Genomic DNA, 22,736 nt, shown 5'->3' on the forward strand with positions numbered 1-22,736 from the left:
ACACATCCAAGCATTAAAGCACACAAAATCAAGTAATGGATGCATCTACAAAAGAATAACCACTTTCGTCATCTAAGTGGCGGAAATTATCTACAAGGGAAGCAATTCAAGGGTACACACTCCTTCATAGATGCAATTTATTCAAACTACTAAGCCTAGAAGGATACCAATAAATCACCTCCAAATTGTGTCAAGCTAGGGTACATTTGTCCTCAATCGTTAAATGCTTTTGTCAAGAGTAGACTCCCTATGGTGTTAGAAATGTTAGAAATCTATATCTCATTATTTAACATATTCATATATGTGAGAAATTATTTAATCATAAAATAATTACAAATCTTATGCATGCAAACATAAATAGAAGTAAAGAAGAAATCATGTTCCTTACTATGTGATTTCGGTTTTATGGGCACCAACAAGATCTCCTTCTTATTAGTTCTTGAGCATTCCAAATAATGGATGAACAAAGATTCAAGTATAGAATCTCTCCCAAAAGTGAATACCCAAGGAATACTCTTAAAGACTAAAATAATATGATCTAGTATTAGGATTAGTCTTACTTAAAATTTTGACACAAAATATTTACTTGTTCTCTCTTGTTTTCGGTTGAGAGAGAATAGATGAGTGAGTTTTTATTTCTCTAGGATTTTCACAAAATAGAGAGAATAACATTTCTTACACTAGAAATTTTTAATAAAAATGAATGAATGAATTAAAAAGAAAAACTCTTTTCTTTTACCTATGGTGGCCGAAAATAATTGGCCTTGGGTAGCATGCCCAATGCCTTTTATTTTTGCTCTTCTCAAAAGCTAGGTTTGCATGGCTACTAGTTAGATATAATCATTGTGTTTTCCACTTAAGATAAAAACACAATATAAATCTTACACTCCCTCCATTATTTCGGCACACTTAAAATAAAATGCGTAGTTCATTTTATTTTGTCATTTGTCAATTTTGTCACATGTAACAATGTAAAATATGACATGTCACAATGTAATGTATTTTTAACATATTAAAAATCAACATACTCATAAAATATGTCATTTACAAAAACGACTAGTAATTCGTAATTACTTGTACCAAAACGGTTTATTAAATTATAAATTACAACGTCTTGTATTTATAATAAATTATTCATTCAATTTCTATTTCAATTGTTTCGTAAACAATAATTTTATCCAAGTAATAAAACAATTTAATTACTTAGACCGTATCTAATATAATCGAATTACAGTAAGACACGTTAATTTTACTCACAAGATCATTCGTCAATTTTAAGCAATTTAATTAACTCGTATCAGCATACGATTAATTAAATAATCAATTAAGAGTATTTCCCTATAGGTATGACCTAAGGAGATCAACTGATCACCACCATCGCACGACAGTAATGTCAAACTCTAGTCAGCCAATCATTACCGATATGTGTGGACCAGTTGACTGTAAAATATTACATCCCACATGTATTCTTAAAATGAGATTTAAACATGTGATCAAAATGATCGACAGTTGTGATCGCATTATGGTCAGAGGACACATATTCCAACAAGAAACACTGGAGGATCGCGGAATTACCCCTCTTGCCTAGACAAGAAGAAGGGTCGTCTCCTCTCTACCATGCACAAAAATGGATACGATGGATAAAGGGATCATTTAAATTTGAGTTTCATTTTGGGAGTTTGCTTTCGTTGTTGTTCCCACTCCCCCCCCCCCCCCAATTTCTTGTGGCATTTGACATTTGAGAACACTTTCTTTTGCCATTTCTTTTGATTTTTTGGCAATTCAACACTTGATAACTTTCAACTTTTTGCATTTCTTTTGAACATTTTCAAAGTCACCCCATATGTAGTGAGGGTGGCTTATATTTGAAGCTTTAGGAGTCTATTTTTGCTCCTCTTTTTATTTGATGCATTTTGCAAACTTTCTTTCACTTTTCATTTCATTTCTTGAACTCAAATCAATTTCTTTTTTTGCCCATTCCCTTTGATGACAAGATGTGTGGTAGAACATGGATGAATGATGGTTGCATGGTTTCAAGGGTCACCTTGGAATAAACGGTAGCCAAGGAGTTATCACACCACAAGGTACTCTTGACTAGGCCTTAATCCATGGGTCAAAGGATACTTGCATGACACATCCTAGGGTGTTTTACAATTATTTAACAAGCAAAGTCTTAAGAAGAAAAAGCATCTACTAAGGCCTATATACACTTGTCAAGTTTCCCAAGTAGACGGTTTCACAAAATTTTTCTAACATGCAAACTACATGCCATGATGCAACTAACATATATACATCCTAATGCATATGATTCTACCAACTAGTATGCCAAATAATCTAAATGCAAGTCCTAGATTCACATTGTTTATACCGCATCAATCAAAATAAAGCCACATAGTCATTAACATAAAGAGGAAAAAGGAGATTGGAAAGATCATACCATGCAGTCTTCAATATCCTCATGTCTCGCATGTGGCGTAGTCGATCAATGTGAACGAGGATAAACAAACATAATATATAGAAACAATATATACAACCATACTACAAAGGAAATGAACTTGTTTTTGGATTTTCAATTTTTCACATTTTTTTTTTTGATTTTTTTTGGAGTTTTTGAATAAAAGTTAAGTTAGAATTTCCCATCCCCACACTAATATGGGCATTGTCCTCAATGGCCAATATGATAGGAAATTATGCAAGTATGATGCATGATTTCTATACTAAATGCAAGCTATACTAAGCTACACTACATGATGCATGGGTTTTTGTTTATGACGGAGAGCGTAATTTAGATTACCTCCCGTTGCGTATGCATGTACTTCCCCAAACCGAGATAGACATTATTTCTAATGTCTTAAATTTTGGGGTAGTTCATGCACACAAGATGCAATGCATGAAACTTTATGTTGTCATTTTGGATTTTTCATGTGGGAACAATAAAAAGAACACCTCAATGGGGCCGAGGTGTTAGTCCTCGTGTTGCTAGGACTCTCCAAACTATGATCAAGATAAAAATAAAGAAAACAAAGAAAGAAGTAGACAAAACTCAAGAGGGTAGGAGCCTCTAAAGTTTGCTAGTCCTCCATCATATCATCATTGTCATCATTTTCCTCCATAGAAGTAGACTTATCTCCACACTCCCATCTTCACTTCCTTGATCTTGCTCACTTCCTTCATGATCTTCATTACCCTCTTCTTCTTCATCTACCTCTTCATCAACACCCTCATCATCAACAACCTCATCTTCACCCGGTCTTTTACCCCTAGATGTGCTTGGAAAGAATATTTCCCTATCCGCCCAACTAGGAAAAGGACATGATGGATCAAGTAGTCCTTGCCTAGCTAAATGAAGGAGGGGTGGATATTGGGCCAAGTATGCATCTACTCGATCATTATAAGCTTGTTTGTGCATCTCTCTCATGAGGAGAGTCATGTAGTCTTTGCCCACTTCAACATCTTTGGGTTTGAACTCTTGATATGTGAATGGGTAGGGTGGTGTGACAATGGAAGAGGAGGGCTCTTCAATGTCGCCCCTTTGTTGACGGATAATGTACTCGGCGTCCTTGGAGAGTGGAAGAAGGTAGTTTGTTCGGTGGGCACTCAACCGACAAATCTTGGAAGGCAAAGTGAAAGATCTAGCATCATTGGTTAGCCGCCCATAGTTGGTGTCAAGAGAATTATGCTTCACCCACTTGTACCTGTAAATCATGGTGTCCATGTCAATGAGATGACCCCCTTTGATCGCCATATAGGTGTTATCCTTGTTGAAATTTGCGTCAAAGTGCTTGGCCAAGAGAGTAACTAGACCTCCATTTACAATATGAGCGGTGCCTTCCTTACCACAATCAACATTAATCCATCTTTCCATCAAAAACCTTAGAGCATTGTAGGGCTTAGTGAATTCCCTTCCGACATTTAAGGCCGACTCAAGTAGAACACAATCGAGCTTTGTAAAGTGATTAGTGCCTTTTTCTTGCAATTATAGTATTCCCGATGACCTTGTGCCACACTCTAATGCCCGGATGGTGGACTAATAGAGGGCGACAAGCATGAAAGCTCACAAATTTCTTCCCGGAAATCGCCTCCCAAAGAGGAGCGGGGTCATACTTTTCGGACATCTTGTGATAATATGGTGTATCACTAAGGCCTAATACCTTACTCAAAACATCAAAGGTGATGCGCCTATTCACATTCGCAAGGCGAAACTCGATGTATTCTCTAGTCTCTACCTTAGTCACTTTCAATGAACTTAAGAATTCCAAGGTAAGGGAGGGGTATGTCAATTCTCTTGTAGTAAACAATTTACCCAACCCCATGGCTTCAAAGAAGGCTTTTGTTTGTTCAAGGACACCCAATTTGTTCAAGGCATCTTCACAAATGAATTTGGTGGGCAAAATGGATTTCTTAGCATACTTGGCAAATGTATCCCTATGGGAGTTGGAAATGAAAATTACCTCCGGATAGTTGGATAATTGAGCGATTTCCGGAGTTGTTGATGTTGTTGCTTCCAAGGGAGGATCTTGTTGTTGAACTTCCAAGTTTGCATTAGAGACCACCATAGCCATTGAAGCTTTCTTTGCTTGAAGGCTTTGTTGCCTTTTCGAAAGTGTCTTTGCCTTGAGTGCCTTTGTTGCTCCTTTTGTTCTTGCCATTGTTGATTACACAAAGAAAAGGTTGAAAATCTTCAATTTCTAATTATACCCAAATCGATTTAAGATGAAAGGATTTGTCTTTGTATTTCAAAAATCGACTCAAAGGTTGAAGATTTTGGTGCTTGGATTGATTATTATTGCAAAAGGAGTGATTAATTGTTGTTGTAAGGAAGTTTGAATTTGATTTTGTTGAATTTGGTTGAGGAAATTTCGTTTTTCGTGATGGAGAGGATGAGGGTTTTGGGGTTTATGGGTAGTGTTTGAATGAATGAATGAAATGAATGTGCGAAGGGGTATTAAAACACCCAAAAAATTCAAAACTGCAGGGGGAAGACGAGCGGATTCCCGTCGGGACGCTCGGATTCTGCTCAATTTGGCTTTAGGAAAACTCGCCTAAAGACGAGCGTCTTTCAAAGAAGACGAGCGGATTTTGCAATTCAGGACGAGCGTCTTTCCTCAAAGACGAGCGGATTCTCTTACAGGAACTTTGCTTAATCTGCACTGGCAAAAAGACGAGTGTCTTTTTACAAAGACGAGCGGCCAGTTTCAGACGAGCGTCTTTTCAGCTGGGACGCTCGGATTCTCTTACAGACCAATTTTTTTGATTTTGAAGCTCATTTGGACGGATGGATTCCTCCACAGACGCTCGGATTCCTATAAGACGAGCGGATTACCCTTAAGCCGCTCGGATTCCTCCTGGTCTACCCGGATTCAGGTCCATCCGTGCACTTGCATAACCATTGTCATTTTCATTCTTCAAATCCCGTGCTCTTCATTGTAGGGGCACTACAAAGGCATGAATAGCCTAGGCAATTGCTATCCCCTCACTAAGTTAAAGCACTACACATCAATCAAATCATTAGTCCCTCCCTCACTTCTCTCAAAAATGATGAATATCTTGATCAAGGCACAAAAATAAAAAATGACAAAAAATGCAATGTAAGAATTAAAATGCAAGTTAGGGAGTTAGAAATATTTACAAATGGTGGTTTGGAGAGGACTCCACCAAACTCTCATCCTTAGTGAGATGTCATGGGGGCATGTTCAAGGTGTTGTTGATGTTACTCAACACCTTGAAGAAGTAGTCAAAAGCTTGTTCATTATCATGATAAAGATCCTCAATAGATATTTGCGCTTGTTGTCCTTCATGTTGGTCTTGATCAATAGCATTACCAATGTAGGGATTGAAAATCCCTTCAAACTCATCGTCCCAAAGACCGCAAACTTCGTCTAATTGGTCACTAAATATCTCTTGAGTTGATAGAGATAACTCTCCTCTTTCTTGTTTTGGCCAATGAGGCCATCCTCTTCACTTGTCATGGGTGAGCTTTTCAAGCTCTCTTCGTCACTATTCTCTTGCTCTTTTGATGGAGCATCATCAACTTTCTTTTTCCATTGGAATTCCGACTTCTTCCTATCATCCTTCCGGCTATAGTGATCAACCATAAAACATGGTTCATGCAAACGGGGAGCTCTCATGGTCTTGTCAAGATTGAAAGTTATGCTCTCATCTCCCACCTTTAGAGTGAGCTCTCCATGCTTCACATCTATCACCGCACCCGCGGTGTGCAAGAAAGGTCTACCTAGAATGATTGGAATATTGGAGTATTCTTCCATGTCAATAATGATAAAGTCCACCGGGATGAAGATTTTCCCAACTCTTACGGGAACATCTTCCCATATCCCTAATGGTGTCTTCGTCGATCTATCAGCCATTTGGAGTGTGATGTTGGTACATTTAAGCTCTCCCATCCCTAACCTTTTACTTACCGAATACGGCATAACACTCACACTAGCCCCTAGAACACATAGGGCTTTGTTGATCGTTGTGTCGCCAATGGTACACGGTATTGAGAAGTTTCCCGGATCTTTAAGTTTCGGAGGTGAACTCCCTTGAAGGATTGCACTACTCACCTTAGTGAAGGCGATAGTCTCAAGCTTTCGGATTGACTTCTTTTTTGTAAGGATGTCCTTCATGTACTTTGCATAGGCCGGCACGTGATTGATTAATTCCGTGAAAGGAATCGAGACTTCCAAATTATTTACAATTTCCATAAATTTTCCAAGTTGGTCATCAAATTTGGGCTTACCTTGACGACTTGGAAAAGGAAGTCTAATCACAATGGGTTCCTTCTCCTTGGCCTTGTCTTCATTTTTCTTTGAAACTTCTTCTTTTGATGGTTCTCCATCCTTGGAGTTTTGCACAACTTCTCCTTTGTCAGTAGCTTCCACCACTTCATCCTGAACTTGCTTCTTTGGTGCTTCATATCTCGTACCACTCCTCAAGTGAATGGCACTAACGGTTTCATGTCTCGGGGGATTAATTTGAGGTGGTAATTGCCCCTTTTGTCTTTGTGAGCTTGAAGATGCTAGTTAAGTCAATTGGGTTTCCAACATTTTGGTGTGGGCTAGGATGTTGTTGATGGTGATTTCATTTGCTTGACTATCCTTTTGCATTTGAGTGAAAAACTCTTGTTGATTCTTTTGCATTTGGAGGACCGCTTTTTGATTATCAAAACCTTGGTCATTTTGTTGATTGTATGGAGTTTGGTTTTGGTAACCTTGGTTTTGGTAGTAAAAGGGTCTTTGATTTTGGTTTCTCATGGGAGGTGGGGTGTATGTTGGTTGAGGGTTTTGAACATTTTGGCTTTTGTATGAGAGATTTGGGTGGAATTTGGTATTTTCATTGTAATAATTGGAATAAGGGGTACCACTCTTGTATGCTTGAAAAGCATTCACTTGTTCATTTGTTCCCCTACATTCACTTTGGTCATGTCCCAAAGTTCCACAATTCTCACATATCCCACTTGGGATTGATGAAGATGCCGTCATGGCATTAACATGTTGCTTTGGTAATTTTGAGGCTTCTTCAAGTCTAGCCATAGCTTTTTCGAACTTCAAATTGATGGTATCAATGTGAGCACTAATTTGAGCACCCAATTGAGTAATAGAGTCCACTTCATACTTTCCTCCCCTAGTAGCCTTGCGAGGTCTACTATATTGTGAATTATGGACCGCCATTTCCTCAATCTTGTTCCAAGTTTGATTATCGTCAACTTCGGTGAACATAGCATTTGATCCCATGTTGAGAATGTTTCTTGAGTCTTCATAAAGACCATTCCAAAATTGTTGTACCAAGAACCACTCGCTAAGTCCATGATGAGGACATGAGCGACAAATTCCCTTGAATTGCTCCCAAGCTTCATACATAGATTCTTCATCTCTTTGCTTAAAGCCCGTAATTTGAGCTCTTAGCATGTTAGTCTTTTCCGGTGGGTAGAACTTTTTGTAGAAAGCTATAGCCAATTTCCTGCAAGAGTCAATTTCGAGAGTAGCCTTATCAAGGCCTTTCAACCATTGTTTTGTGGTGCCAATTAGAGAAAAAGGAAATAAGGCCCATCGAATTTGGTCTTGAGTTACACCGGTTTGAGAAATCGCATCACAATAGTCACAAAAAGTCTCCATGTGAGAGTGAGGGTCTTCACTAGGCATCCCCCCAAATTGGCTTCTTTCGACTAATTGGATAAATGCGGATTTGGCAATGAAATTTCCGGTTAAGTGTTGTGGTGTGGGAGTACCATTGGGTAGGTTCTCCTCGGTTGGTACGGAATGTGACGAAAATTTAGGCATTGTGGGTTTATTTTGTGTTGGATTTTGTGTTAGGTTCTCCTCACCTTCTCTTGCAAAAGGGTTGATGAACTCAATAGCGTTTGGTTGAATATCTACAACCTCACCAATACCTCTCAAAGTTCTTCTAGCAAGTCTTCTATTGTTTGTCAAAGTCCTTTCAATTTCGTGATCAAAGGGTAACAAGTTACCTTGTGATCTTCTAGACATGCAAAATATCAAACAACTTGAAAATAATTAGAACAAACCTTGAGGAGTTTTATTTCCCCAAGGCAAAGAAAGACACAACTAATAACAATCTTAAGAAAATCTAAATCAAGTTAACACCGTCCCCGGCAACGGCGCCATTTTTAGTCGAGCCCTCTTGAGAGGTTTAGTTTTTGGTACTTGTCGTTAGGAGCACCTAGACCAAAACAATATTTATAGCTTCACAAACAACTCTACTATTAGTAAAGAGGTAAGTAAAGGTCGGATCCCAAGGGACGGGTATTGAAGTGAGATTTTCAATTGTAACTAGCGTGTCTAGGGGTGTCACAATTTGGGGTTTGAATAGAAGATCACTAAACTAAATAGCAATGAAAGTAAACAAGCAAGATGATTAAAAAGGGATGTAAACAATTTATAAAAGGCACTAGGGTGTCATGGGGTCATAGGGGATTCATGGGAATTGATCATACAAACATATTCTCAAATTATAAGCAAGCAATTATTGTTGTGATAGATCGAGTTGGTTTATATCTTACAATCCTGGGAAAGTTTGGGTCCCGGAGCTGAATCGGTTAGATTGTACAACACCTACAAGTCGACTTAATCTTCGCTACTCAACTATATGCATGGTCTAATGAGACTCGAGTTGGTTTATGTCTTACAAGTCTCATTGAAAAGGTAGGTGATGGGTAAAAAATGCAAGGATTCATAGGCTCGCATTTCATCAAACATAACATGTGCATAAGTTGAGATCACAACAAGCAAGCAAATAAACTATGAAAACATATTAAATTAAGCATGAATCATCTCCCATGTTGGTTTCCCCTAATTACCCATTAACCCTAGCTAAAGAAACTAGTCACTCATTATCATGTTGAACATGCTAGCAAGGTTGTAAATCATACGAACAAAGTAAAACATGATAAATAAATGAAGATGACTAACAATAATTAAAAAGGGATTAAGAGAATTATACCTACTAATGATTCCAATAATAAAGCAAAGAATAATAGAAGTACTTGATGATTGATTGGAAGGTTGTCAATCTCCCAATAATAACCCAAATAATCTTCAATTACCCAAAATGAAAGATGAACAAAAGAGAGATTAAGGAAATGAGATTTGTATTAAGACTTGATTAAAAGTTGATTACAAGATTAAAGAGAGATTAGAATGATATAAACTACACTAAAGATTGATAAAAAGAACATGATAATCTAATTAGACTAATGGGGTATTTATAGTGGGGATTAGGTACACAAATTAGGGTTTACTAATGGCTTAAATGACGATTAAGTCCTTGAGGAATCGCTCCTCTCAGAAAAATATGCGAGTCTCCTTTTTGCTAGTCTTTCCCGAGTTATGCGCATCTTTCATAGAACAAGTAGAAGACGGGATAGCTGACACACAATCCGATCGTCCAGGGCACGGGATGAGCGGATTGTGGGTCTTTTGGACGAGCGGATTTGTTGGGTGGACGGGCGGATTGTGGTGGTTTTGGACGAGCGTCCTTCTGAGGAAGACGCTCGGATTCCTTGTCTTGGACGGGCGGATTGCCGCTCGGATTCTGAGTCAGCTTCCTCCTTTCTTCTTTTCTTCCTTTTTCTTCATACAATCCTTGAGGATTTCGTCGGGGATGCAAGGATCTTTTCCAATCATTGCCCATCTACTATAGTATGTACAAAAGCCTTCTAGTCTTGTCTTCTCTTTGATTCTTGGTCATTGAATTCAATAAATTTAGCTCCATTTTGCAATGAAAATACAAGGTTTGCACTCCTTTCCTACCAAGGGATCAAAACCTCAAAAAATATGCAAAACAAAGGACTAAAGACAATAAATGACCCAAATTTGCACTAAAAAGCATGGGAACAAGGCTAATTCGGGGACTAAATATGCTCAAATAATGGTCACATCAGTGCTAAATTAGGCAAGGACGAAGAGAGGTCATAGGTTACGGGTCTTATACGGGTTCACATAGGCGGGACGAGTGCGGTGTTCCAAAGCATCAAGGCGGTCAAATGAACTTCGCACAAGAGTAGTAAGGCTCTGAAGACTACGTTCAAAGTTAAGAATCTTCAACGATAATGCCCTCATGGCCTCCAAAGTAAGCGATTGATCGGCCGCCATAGCCTTCCCATACATCACCAATGCACCTCCTTGACTAGTAAGGAAGGAAAGACGATCTCCATGTGGGAACACTTCCCCACGGATGGCCTTCAACTCCCTCTCAAAACCCGCTAACCTTTGGTCAACACCGTCCATCCAAGCATACACCCAACCACAATCCAAACTGCCATCCGAGGGCCGTGAAGGCCCAACTTGTGACAATGTCGTGGCTAAGGTAGTAGACCGCTCCTCGAATTTTTCCATTATAGTGCCCAAGAAACTCTCCATTTTTGCACCTGTAGCTCCAAAATCCGTGTCATTAACCACTTTCTCAACATCTTTCAAGAGAACTAATTCTGGTCCATCAAACCCGAGACCCATGAGCTTCATTAAACGGTCACATGTGCAATCTTTAGCACTAACTCCATAACTATCCCGTCCCACAACTTGTTTGATTTTTAACAACCGAGACACCCACATCCCGTATGGAATTGTGGGATTTATCTGTATGCATCCCTTTAAATTAAAGGATTATAACGAATAATAAAGTGATGATTATGAGCCATAAAACTAAATTGCAAAACAAAAGCATAAAGGATTAAGAAATAACCTTCGGTCCTAGCAAATACGGCCTAAGAACAATATCAAAGTTGATATTCGCCTATCAGTTGCACCCAAGACGATATGAGATATGCCCTTGTTCTTTTGCTAGAATCGATCCAAAAATCACTGATTAGTTTTTAGGTTTTGTGTTTTGTTAAGATGAGAGGCCAGAAAGTGGGAAAAGAAATTAGGTTTAGAAAAATCCTCCTAACTCTCCCTTTAACTGTGTATCAGAAGAGAATTAGGGTAGATTTTCTTTTCCTAATTTTCGGCCCAACTGAACCAAAATAATAAGGATTAAAATCCTTATTTTCGGTTATTCCAAAAATGTAAAAATGTGTTAAATATAAATTGTCATCTAGTGAGGATGGACCCCATGACCTCTTGGTTTGAGTACCCTCACTATTACCACTATGACACATTCATCTTGTTGATATTAAACATAACCGATTACATTTAATTACGAATTAACATATTAATTCGTCCAAGCTAACATTACATACATTTAATTAAATATAACTTATTATATTCAATTTACGAATTGACAGTTAATTCGTCTCAACTGATATTATTTAATCTTCATTAAATAATTGTCTCATCAACACATTGACTAACTATTTAGTCATATAAGGCATCAATGTGATTATATTTCTATAACCACATCTCTCAAACACATCCTATAGGTGTGACCTTTAGGGACCAATTTATCACCGCCATCTGTATGATAATAACGTCAAACTTTCTAGCAAGCCAACAGTTATTAGGTAATCGTTAATCAACTGATTAAAATACGAAGTATACCCTTGTGAATCTGTAAGAGATTTACAAATATTATCACACTAATTTGTGGAGGACACAAGCTCCAACAAACTCCCACTTGTCCTCACAAGTGTATGTGCGATAACCGATTCACATATCCTAAAATTTCTCCCACTCAATGTAAATTTTTTTTCAAAATCCGTATTCACAAAGGTTGTATTTTACAAGTGATCTGTATCAAGAGTGGTTTCCCCGACTAGAGAGTAACTTAACTGATAAACGAATCAACATTCGAGCATGGCCATGCATTTCAGTTACAACTCCTCGAGTGGCCGTGAGAAATAACTATACCTGATAAAGGTTGGATATTTTCCTCAACTCGAATCCTGCAGATGTAAGCACAGTATGAAATGACCCAGAAAAAGTCTACTTAGCCTCCATTTACGGCAGACCGTGAGAAAGAAACCAAAGTCACCCAAAAACTGCCTTAATCTCAAGAGACAGTCCATAGTCAAAAGAATCGACTCTAGGAACACAATGGACGTCCAATCCACGACCCGACACCGAATGTTTTTAAACATTTAGAACTCTATTACGTTGTCACAAAAATTTGTTCTACAAGGTATCGTTATAATCTCGCATCTGTGATCGATCAGTCAACTGCTTGACTTATGGCTCGTTGAACCCACCATCAATCGACTGCATAATATAATAGCCGGAGTTATCAGCTCACATTGGCGATTACGGACCAAACAAATATAATGTAATTTAGTTTACTTTGTGGTGTTCAATGTTGTCAGTACAATCCACATGAAAAACAAAATATTATATTAAACGATGAAGTTATAAATAGTATATGAAAACGATAATGTATCAAATCCATAATCAACTACTACAACTCAGGAACACGTTTAATTCCCATGGAAATGACGTGCCCTACATGCTTATCATAATTCAACGGTTTAGTGAGAGGATCCGCGATGTTATTATCCGTCGCAATCTTGTCTATCACTATCTCCTCTTGCTCCACATAATCACGGATCAGGTGAGCTTTCCGATGTACATGTCTAGAATTGTTGCTAGACTTTGGCTCCTTAGCCTGGAAGATGGCACCTCTATTGTCACAATAGATGGTGATCGGGTCATTCGAACTCGGAACTATCGTAAGTCCTTGTAAGAATTGACGCATCCATATCGCTTCCTTATCTGCCTCCGAAGCGGCATAGTACTCGGATTCAGTAGTAGAATCTGCTACAACACTCTGTTTGGAACTCTTCCAGCTGACTGCAGCACCATTAAGAGTGAAGACGAACCCGGACTGAGATTTGAATCATCTCGATCCGTTTAGAAGCTAGCATCTGCGTAACCGATTGCGCATAGCTTAGTCTCTCCTCCGTAAGTCAATACCCAATCCTTAGTCCTCCGTAGGTACTTGAGGATGTTTTTCACAGCCATCTAGTGTGTTTCACCTGGATTGCCTTGGTACCGACTCGTCATACTCAATGCATATGCCACGTCTGAACGTGTGCATATCATGGCATACATGATCGATCCTATTGTAGATGCATAAGGAATACGACTCATGCGTTCAACCCCTTCAGGTGTCGTGGGTGACTGAGACTTGCTCAACTGCATCCCAGACGTCATTGGAAGGTTCCTCTTCTTGGAGTTGGTCATGCTGAACCTCTCAAGAATCTTATCCAAATAAGACTCCTGACTAAGTGATAACGTCTGTCGTGATCTATCTCGGTAGATACGGATTCCCAAAATGCGTTGTGCCTCACCCAGATCTTTCATCTGGAAATGGTTCTTCAACCATCCTTTAACCGAAGATAGGAGAGGAATGTCATTCCCATTCAAGAGTATGTCATCGACATACAATATTAAGAATACAATCTTGCTCCCACTCGACTTGATATATAAGCATGGTTCCTCGACCGATCGAGTAAAACCATACTCTTTTATTACTTGGTCGAAACGATGATTCCAACTCCGAGAAGCTTGCTTAAGTCCATAAATAGAACGCCTAAGGTTGCATACTTTCTTAGGATGTTCAGGATCTATGAAACCTTCGGGTTGCACCATGTACAATATTCCTCCAAATAACCGTTTAAGAAGGCGGTTTTCACATCCATTTGCCAAATTTCATAATCATGAAAAGCGGCAATCGCTAAGATTATCCGAATGGAACTTAGCATGACTACAAGTGCAAAAATCTCATCATAATGCAATCCGTGCACTTGAGTGAAACCTTTTGCCACAAGTCGTGCCTTATAGGTATCTGGTTGCGCGTCTACAGAATGCTTTATTTTGTAAAGCCATTTGCACTGTAGAGGTTTTACCTTATTAGGTAAATCAACTAAATCCCATACGTTATTCTCATACATGGAGTCCATCTCGGATTGCATGGCTTCGAGCCATAGCTTTGAATCGGAACATGTCATAACACCTTTATAGGTAGTGGGTTCATTACTCTCTAGGAGTAAAACGTCATTCTCCTCGACCATACCAATGTATCTGTCCTGAGGATTAGAGACTCTACCCGACCTCCTGGGTTCCTCAGGAATATTAACCGTAACATCAGTTGGAGGAACAACTTCCTCCATCCGTTCCTCGGTTGTTGGTTCTGGAATCTCCGACAACTCGAAGGTTCTATTACTCGTCTTGTTCTCGAGAAATTCTTTCTCTAAGAACGTCTCACTAGCCGCAACAAAAACTCGATGTTCGGTAGGCGAATAAAAGTAATGACCAAATGTTCCTTTTGGATAACCTATAAAGTATGTCTTGACCGATCGCGGGCCGAGCTTATCCTCGTGTCTCCACTTGACATAAGCCTCGCAGCCCCAAACCCGAATAAAGGACAAGTTAGGGACCGTTCCCTTCCACATTTCATATGGAGTCTTGTCGACAGCTTTAGTCGGACTTCGGTTAAGTATAAGAGCAGCTGACAAAAGAGCAAAACCCCATAATGAATCAGGCACTACCGTGTGACTCATCATGGATCGAACCATATCAAGTAAGGTTCGATTTCTCCATTCGGACACACCATTCAATTAAGGTGTTCCAGGTGGAGTTAACTGCAAAACGATTCCACAGTCTTTCAGGTGTTGATCAAACTCATTTGAAAGATATTCGCCACCCCGATCTGAACGGAGTGCTTTAACCTTTCTACCCAGTTGGTTCTGTACCCTGTTCTGGTATTCCTTGAATTTCTCAAAGGACTCACTTTTATGCTTCATTAAGTAGACATATCCGTATCTACTCAAATCGTCCGTGAAAGTGATAAAATATCAATAGCCATCTCTAGCGTTAATTGACATAGGTCCACATACGTCAGTATGTCTGAGCCCTAATAGGTCACTAGCGTGCATTCCAACACCTTTGAAGGAAATTCGAGTCATCTTGCCAATGAGACATGATTCACACGTGTCATATGTAGAAAAATCGAATGCGGGAATAGTCCCATTATCGACGAGTTTCTTCACGCGTTTCTCATTTATGTGTCCCATTCGACAATGCCATAGATAGGTTTGATCTTTGTCACCAAACTTTAATTTCTTATTATTCACGTGTAATACTTCCGTGGTTTGGTCTAAGATGTAAATTCCATTCATGGAAACTGCTTTGCCATAAATCATTTCATTGAAAGAGAAAATAAAGCTATTATCCTTTATTTAAAATGCAAAACCGTCTTTAGCAAGTACGAAAACTGAAATAATGTTCTTAGACAAACTGGGTACATAGTATCAGTTATATAAAAATAACTCAAAACCACTAGGGAGTTGGATTACGTATGTTCCCTTCGAGACAACAGCAACTCGTGCTCCATTCCCGACTCGCAGGTCCACATCACCTTTTTCGAGAGGTATGATGTTATTTAGGCCCTGCAAATGATTACACAGATGAGAACCACAACCAGTAACCCAAGTTCCGAAACTTGCATGGTTAATCTCAATCATATGAATATAAGATGACATACCAACAGGAACGACGCGGCTTGCTTTGATGTCCTCACGATACACGGGACAGTTCCTCCGCCAATGTCCAGTCTTGTGACAATGGTGGCACTCAATGTCACCGCCCTTGCTCTTTGCCTTGCCCTGTGAGCCACTAGTCTCACCAGGCGCACTCTTATCGTTTCCTGGCTTCTTAAACTTTGGCTTACCTACAGCTAGGTCGCCATGAGCCTTGCCCTTACCTTTACCCTTGTTGTAAATCGTGAGAACATCCTGCTTTATGCTCCCACTCAATTTCATATCCTTCTCGGTCTGTACGAGAAGGGAGTGTAGCTCATGAGGACTCTTTTTCAAGTCATTCATGTAGTAGTTTGACCTGAAAAGGGCAAAACCATCGTGAAGAGAATGAAGCATTCGGTCAATGACAATGCTCTCACTGATTTTACAATCAAGTGCCTCCAGCTTTTCGACATTCTCAATCATGTGAAGAATGTGTGGGCTAACCGGTTGGCCCTTCTGGAGTTTCGCATCAAAGAAGCGAAGGGTATGCTCATAAGTAACGATTCTCGGTGCCTTTGAGAACTCGTTAGTGAGCGTGGTGAAAATCTTGTTTGCACCCTGAGCAATGAAGCGTCTCTGCAAATTAGTTTCCATTGCAAAGATGAGTACGTTCTTTATCGCACCCGCTTCCATAACGAAGTCACTATAAGCAATTAACTCGTTGACTCCTGCATTGGGGCCTGGGTTGACCGGTATTGGCTCAGTTAAGTACTTGAGCTTACCGTCAGTAATGGCAGCATTCCGTAGTGCCGCCTCCCAGTCCACAAAGTTGGACCCATCATTCTTCAGTGCGTGGACTGATTCATGTGGTCCATAAAAGCTTTCAGCCAGGACTCGCGTCCAAGTGTGGCACTAGGCATTGGGATTGCGTTATTTCCAGCCATTTAGTTGTAACAGTATTATCAAAATATACGTGTTCTACACTGCGAGAAGAAGACTAAAAATAATAAGCATGTGCATCGTTTATAATTTTTAAGTCTAATGAACTACTGTCATAACGCGAAGACTCAAAACATTTATACAATTGACCTCCCTCAAGAATTATATAAATGATCCCAAGACTCAATTCTCTGTAAATTGATAAGCTAACCTTTTAGCTAATTCTACCGTTAGAATTCTTGGTCGATAAATTTCTGTAAATTCAATCTTTAGTCCATCATAATCACGAGAAACTCTTCGGACTATGATGTTGAGGTAAACTAAGTCAACACAAACTACTTACCCAACGTAGAAGGGGTCATATTATGCCTACCGACGAAGAAGGTATTCATAGTTGTTTGCCCTTATAAAGACTAGTCTCAATTTCCGTTTTAGAGGAAGATCCCATCAACTTTATTTTAATTCATTTTAAGTGAACTAATATCTAGCATGCGAGAATGAATAAACTAAGGTGATGGCTTAATGAGTATATGACATCTGTATGTCCATGAAAACTAACATACATTCTATATGAGTCAATTTTCATGCATTTTAGTAGGTGGTTTGGTTTTAGGCGGAAAATGATGCATTAACTAGCATTTGAATGAAAAGCAATAAGAATGAAAACGTAAAAATAATAAAAAGTCCTAGTGTGGCCTATCCTATCAAAACGAACATAAATACAAGTTTGGAATCCATCCTTGGACCCGAGAAGCTTTTCTTGATGTTCCATCTTGATCCATGTAGCGGGAGTGAGCTCCAATCTCCATCTTTAGTCTTCTTTGAAAATTACAATAAATAAATTTACATAATAAACCTATTTATTACATTCTAATTTCAAAACCCAAAACTAAAGAAAAATAAAAGGAGATTCGAGATCTCATAATTACATAAAAATTATGTTTCCTTCATTACGAAAACATAATTAACTAAGGCCACACTAAGTATTACAAATTACAACCGATTGCAAAAATACGTAAATTAAATTCATTCAATCGATTCATTCAACTAAAATAAAATGCATCAACTAAAAAATATTAAACATACATGACACAATTCCTTAATTATGTTGATTAATTTTTATCCAAACCACCTATTTAAATCAAATTAAGTGACAATTCCTCAATTAATCACATTAAATTTAATCTTAATTCAAATTAAACTTGTAATATGAATTTAATCCATCAAATTTTAAACTGCTTTAAAATAATTTGGTATCTTTAAATTGTGAACCGTTTCACAATAACTAATTGGCCAAAACAAAAAAAAAAAACAAAATCCTTTATTTCTTTTAATGTCTCGGCAAAAAAAAAACAAGAAAAAAAAAATTTATTCGTCCAGACTTGAACAGTAACCGAGATGTGAATAGTAACAGGAAAAAAAAAAATCTTACTTTTCTCGGATGCTTTTCAAATCGGCATAAACAAAAACAGCCGCAAAAAAACTTTGATCGGTTTTCAGGAAAAACCGAAAGGAAAAAAAACAGAAAATTTTTTTTTTTTTAATAATACTGTTCATCCGTGAACAGTAACAGAAACAGAAGAAAAAAAATTCCACGGCTAAAAAAAATTAAAACAGCCCCAAAAATTTTATCAATTCGGCAAAACCGATTTCCATTTACATCTCGATTTAATAAATCGAAACATCTACAAATTATCATATTATTATCTTAACTGATTAAAAAACAACAATATGAAAATCAAATGGAAATAAAACAACAACAAAAAAAACGCAACAATCGGCTGAAAAAAAATTTCCACGGCTCAAAAAAAATTCCAGCCGATTATATTTTTTTTTCCGCAAACCCTAATTATTGTTTACAAACAATTTTATGAAAATCATCAAAATTAAAATTCGTGGTCTTTGCTCTGATACCACTTGTGGAATTTATCTGTATGCATCCCTTTAAATTCAAGGATTATAACGAATAATAAAGTGATGATTATGAGTCATAAAACTAAATTGCAAAACAAAAGCATAAAGGATTAAGAACTAACCTTCGGTCCTAGCAAATACGGCCTAAGAACAATATCAAAGTTGATATTCGCCTATCAGTTGCACCCAAGACGATATGAGATATGCCCTTGTTCTTTTGCTAGAATCGATCCAAAAATCACTGATTAATTTTTAGGTTTTGTGTTTTGTTAAGATGAGAGGCCAGAAAGTGGGAAAATAAATTAGGTTTAGAAAAATCCTCCTAACTCTCCCTTTAACCGTGTATCAGAAGAGAATTAGGGTAGATTTTCTTTTCCTAATTTTCGGCCCAACTGAACCGAAATAATAAGGATTAAAATCCTTATTTTCGGTTATTCCAAAAATGTAAAAATGTGTTAAATATAAATTGTCATCTAGTGAGGATCGATCCCATGACCTCTTGGTTTGAGTACCCTCACTATTACCACTATGACACATTCATCTTGTTGATATTAAACATAACCGATTACATTTAATTACGAATTAACATATTAATTCGTCCAAGCTAACATTACATACATTTAATTAAATATAACTTATTATATTCAATTTACGAATTTACAGTTAATTCGTCTCAACTAATATTATTTAATCTTCATTAAATAATTGTCTCATCAACACATTGACTAACTATTTAGTCATATAAGGCATCAATGTGATTATATTTCTATAACCACATCTCTCAAACACATACTATAGGTGTGACCTTTAGGGACCAGTTGATCACCGTCATCTGTATGATAATAACGTCAAACTTTCTAGCAAGCCAACAGTTATTAGGTAATCGTTAATCAACTGATTAAAATACGAAGTATACCCTTGTGAACCTGTAAGAGATTTACAAATGTTATCACACTAATTTGTGGAGGACACAAGCTCCAACAGGAATATCGATAGTTGTACAAAATTTTTCTTTAGTAACCGTGAGACTCGTTTGGACAATTCGGTTTAGCACAAGACTTACCAAGTTGACCTTTTGACCTTCCAACCACGAGTAGACAATGATCGCCTCATAGCTTGACACTATGTCCCTTCCTCCCCTTCTCGGCACAATTGTATTCCAAAGAAAATTTAGAAGAAATTTAGTTTTTGCCGAAAGAGGACGGACAATTATGTTTCCACCTTCCGACCCAACCTCCTCAAAATATTGCTTAATAGCCAATTCTTTTTCACAAACAACATTAGACCACTCAAGACTCGGATTTATATCAATTCCGTCATTAGGTACCGAAAAAGCAGAGCAAAAATCCGAAACAGAGACCGTCACATCTACACCATTGATAGTCGCATGCAACACTCCTTAATTTTCACAGTAGCGAAAAATTGGATAACTTCCACGGGATAAATTGGACTCGAAAATTGACTAACATGACTCCATTCTTGAAAATCAAGAAAATCGATAAAAAATTTAAGAGCCGGAATAGTAGTCAACCAAGACTTAGGATAGTACCTTCCACCATGGATTGAATAAGGCATGACCCGAGACACAGGTCTACTCTCATCTTTTGTTAATCGGACTCGATTCAAACCTTCCCTTGTTGCCTTTTTTGAGACTTCTCGAAGTAGGGTTCTCGAAACACCATTCCTAATAACAATTTCAGGTTCATCAACATCATTCCCCTCATCGACAACAACCTTGTTCTTTCCCTTAAAAAGACGGCGCCTTTTCCCCTCGGATACCGCATCATCCCGACCGTGAAATAGAGGAGGAGACGGTTGTGGGTGTGATGAAGGAAAAGTAGAGAAATTAGGATTATTGGATTGTTGTGATGATGGAGGATTGTTGGAGTTTCGGTGGTGTTGATTCCGGGTAGAAGAACGAGTTTTTGCATGGTTAGTATTCATGGTGATGATGATGGTTGAGTGTGATGATGATGGAGATGGTAAAAGATTTTACAAGATTTTTAGAAAAGAGAAAAAGTGATCAAGTGGATGTGAGGGTGAGGGTTACACGGCAAAGGGGTAATTATAGCATAGAGTTTAGGTTAGACAAAGTCTAGGTTTAGGCAAGTGGTAATTAAGTTTGGTAAGTGACATTGAATATGGTAAGTGATATATATTGAAGTAGGAATAGGAGATGTTAGACGTGATTTATGTAAGCAATTTAGGAAAGATTTTTATAAATTTTGAAAATAAATATGGTGTATATTAATTTTTAAGAAATAAGATAAAGTTTGTATGTCAATAAAATTCTAAAATACAAATAGAATATATACGATAAATATACTTCTATAAACGAAATTATTCATGCAACGCAATATACGGACACAGTCATACAATCTTAATCTTTACTAGTCAGTCATTAAGAAATTAAACACATATGGAAGCTTAGGTACCAGTGATTAAACCAATTTCCAACCGTAAAGTCTCAAATCGTTCTCTAGCTAATGATTCTGTCAAAATGTCTGTCCATTGTTTTTCAGTACTACAAAACTCAAGTTTTATATTCTCTTTCTCAACATGGTCTCGAATAAAATGGTGTTTAATTTCAATATGTTTGGTACGTGAATGTTGTGCGGGGTTTTTAGATATAATTATTGCACTCGTATTATCACATAAAATAGGAATGCATCCTACGTCAACACCATAATCACGTAATTGTTGCTTAAGCATAATAATTGAGTACATACCAGTCCTGCAGTAATATACTCGGCTTCAGCAGTTGAAAGGACAACCGAATTCTGCTTCTTTGAACCCCACGTAATAATGCAAGGTCCAACGAACGTGGCAACACCTGACGTGCTTTTTCTGTCTAGAGAACATCCAGTGTAGTCGGCATCAGAATAACCAACTAGGTCGAAATTACACTCGATTGGATACCATAAATATAGCTTAGCCATTCCAATTAAGTATCGTAAAATCCTTTTCACGGCTGTCATATGCGACTCTTTGAGAGATGACTGATATCTCGCACAAACACATACACTAAACATGATATCTGGTCGACTTCAGTTAAATACAGTAACGACCCTATCATCCCACGGTAAGTCATTTCATCAACAGGTTTACCGTCTTCATCTAAAGTTAACTTCTTATCTGCAACCATCGGAGCAGGCATAGCATGGGAATTTTCCATACCAAACTTACGAATCAATTCCTTGATATATTTTTGTTGATGGATTTTAATGCCTTCATCAGGTTGTTGAATTTGAAGGCCCAAGAAGAATTTTAATTCTCCCATCATACTCATCTCGAACTCGGAAGTCATCAACTCAGAAAAATATTTGCACAGGCTTCGGTTGGTCGATCCAAAGATGATATCGTCAACGTAGATTTGAACAACCAAAAGGTCAGAACCCTCGGATTTTAGAAATAGGGTTTTATCAACAGATCCTCTACTGAATCCACTGTCAAGTAGAAACTTTGATAATCTGTCATACAACGCCCTTGGTGCTTTCTTTAATCCATATAGGGCTTTGTCTAATTTAAAGACATGGTCTTCAAATTTGTTATTTTTAAAACCAGGGGGTTGTTCTACGAAGACTTCTTCCTGTAGATACCCATTTAGAAATGCTGTCTTGACATCCATTTGGAAGAGGTTCATTCCTTTATGAGCTGCGAACGCTATCAGAAGTCTAATAGCTTCAAGACGAGCAACAGGTGCGAAAGTCTCGTCATAATCTATCCGTTCTTGTTGATTATAACCTTGGACCACCAATCTTGCTTTGTTTCTAATAATGACTCCGACATCATGTAGTTTGTTCCTAAAAACCCATCTTGTTCCAATGACGAATCGATCCTTAGGTCTAGGAACTAAGTGCCAAACCTTATTTCGTTCGAACTGTTTAAGTTCTTATTGCATGGCTATAATCCAATCTGATTCTGCAAGAGCTTCATTGATATTTGTTAGTTCGATCATGGATAGGAATGAGTAGAA

The 22,736-nt window shown here is 38.0% G+C and overlaps 1 non-coding gene across 1 annotated transcript; it reads left to right on the top strand.

Annotated features, from left to right (window-relative positions):
• Positions 1–7,800: 7,800 nt before the first annotated feature.
• On the top strand, positions 7,801–7,907 carry LOC141644544 (small nucleolar RNA R71). The gene has a single exon (XR_012544157.1). It is a non-coding gene; the product is annotated as a small nucleolar RNA R71 (small nucleolar RNA).
• Positions 7,908–22,736: the final 14,829 nt, after the last annotated feature.

This window comes from Silene latifolia, chromosome 2 (assembly GCF_048544455.1).
Source record: "Silene latifolia isolate original U9 population chromosome 2, ASM4854445v1, whole genome shotgun sequence".
NCBI classification, from domain to species: Eukaryota; Viridiplantae; Streptophyta; class Magnoliopsida; order Caryophyllales; family Caryophyllaceae; genus Silene; species Silene latifolia.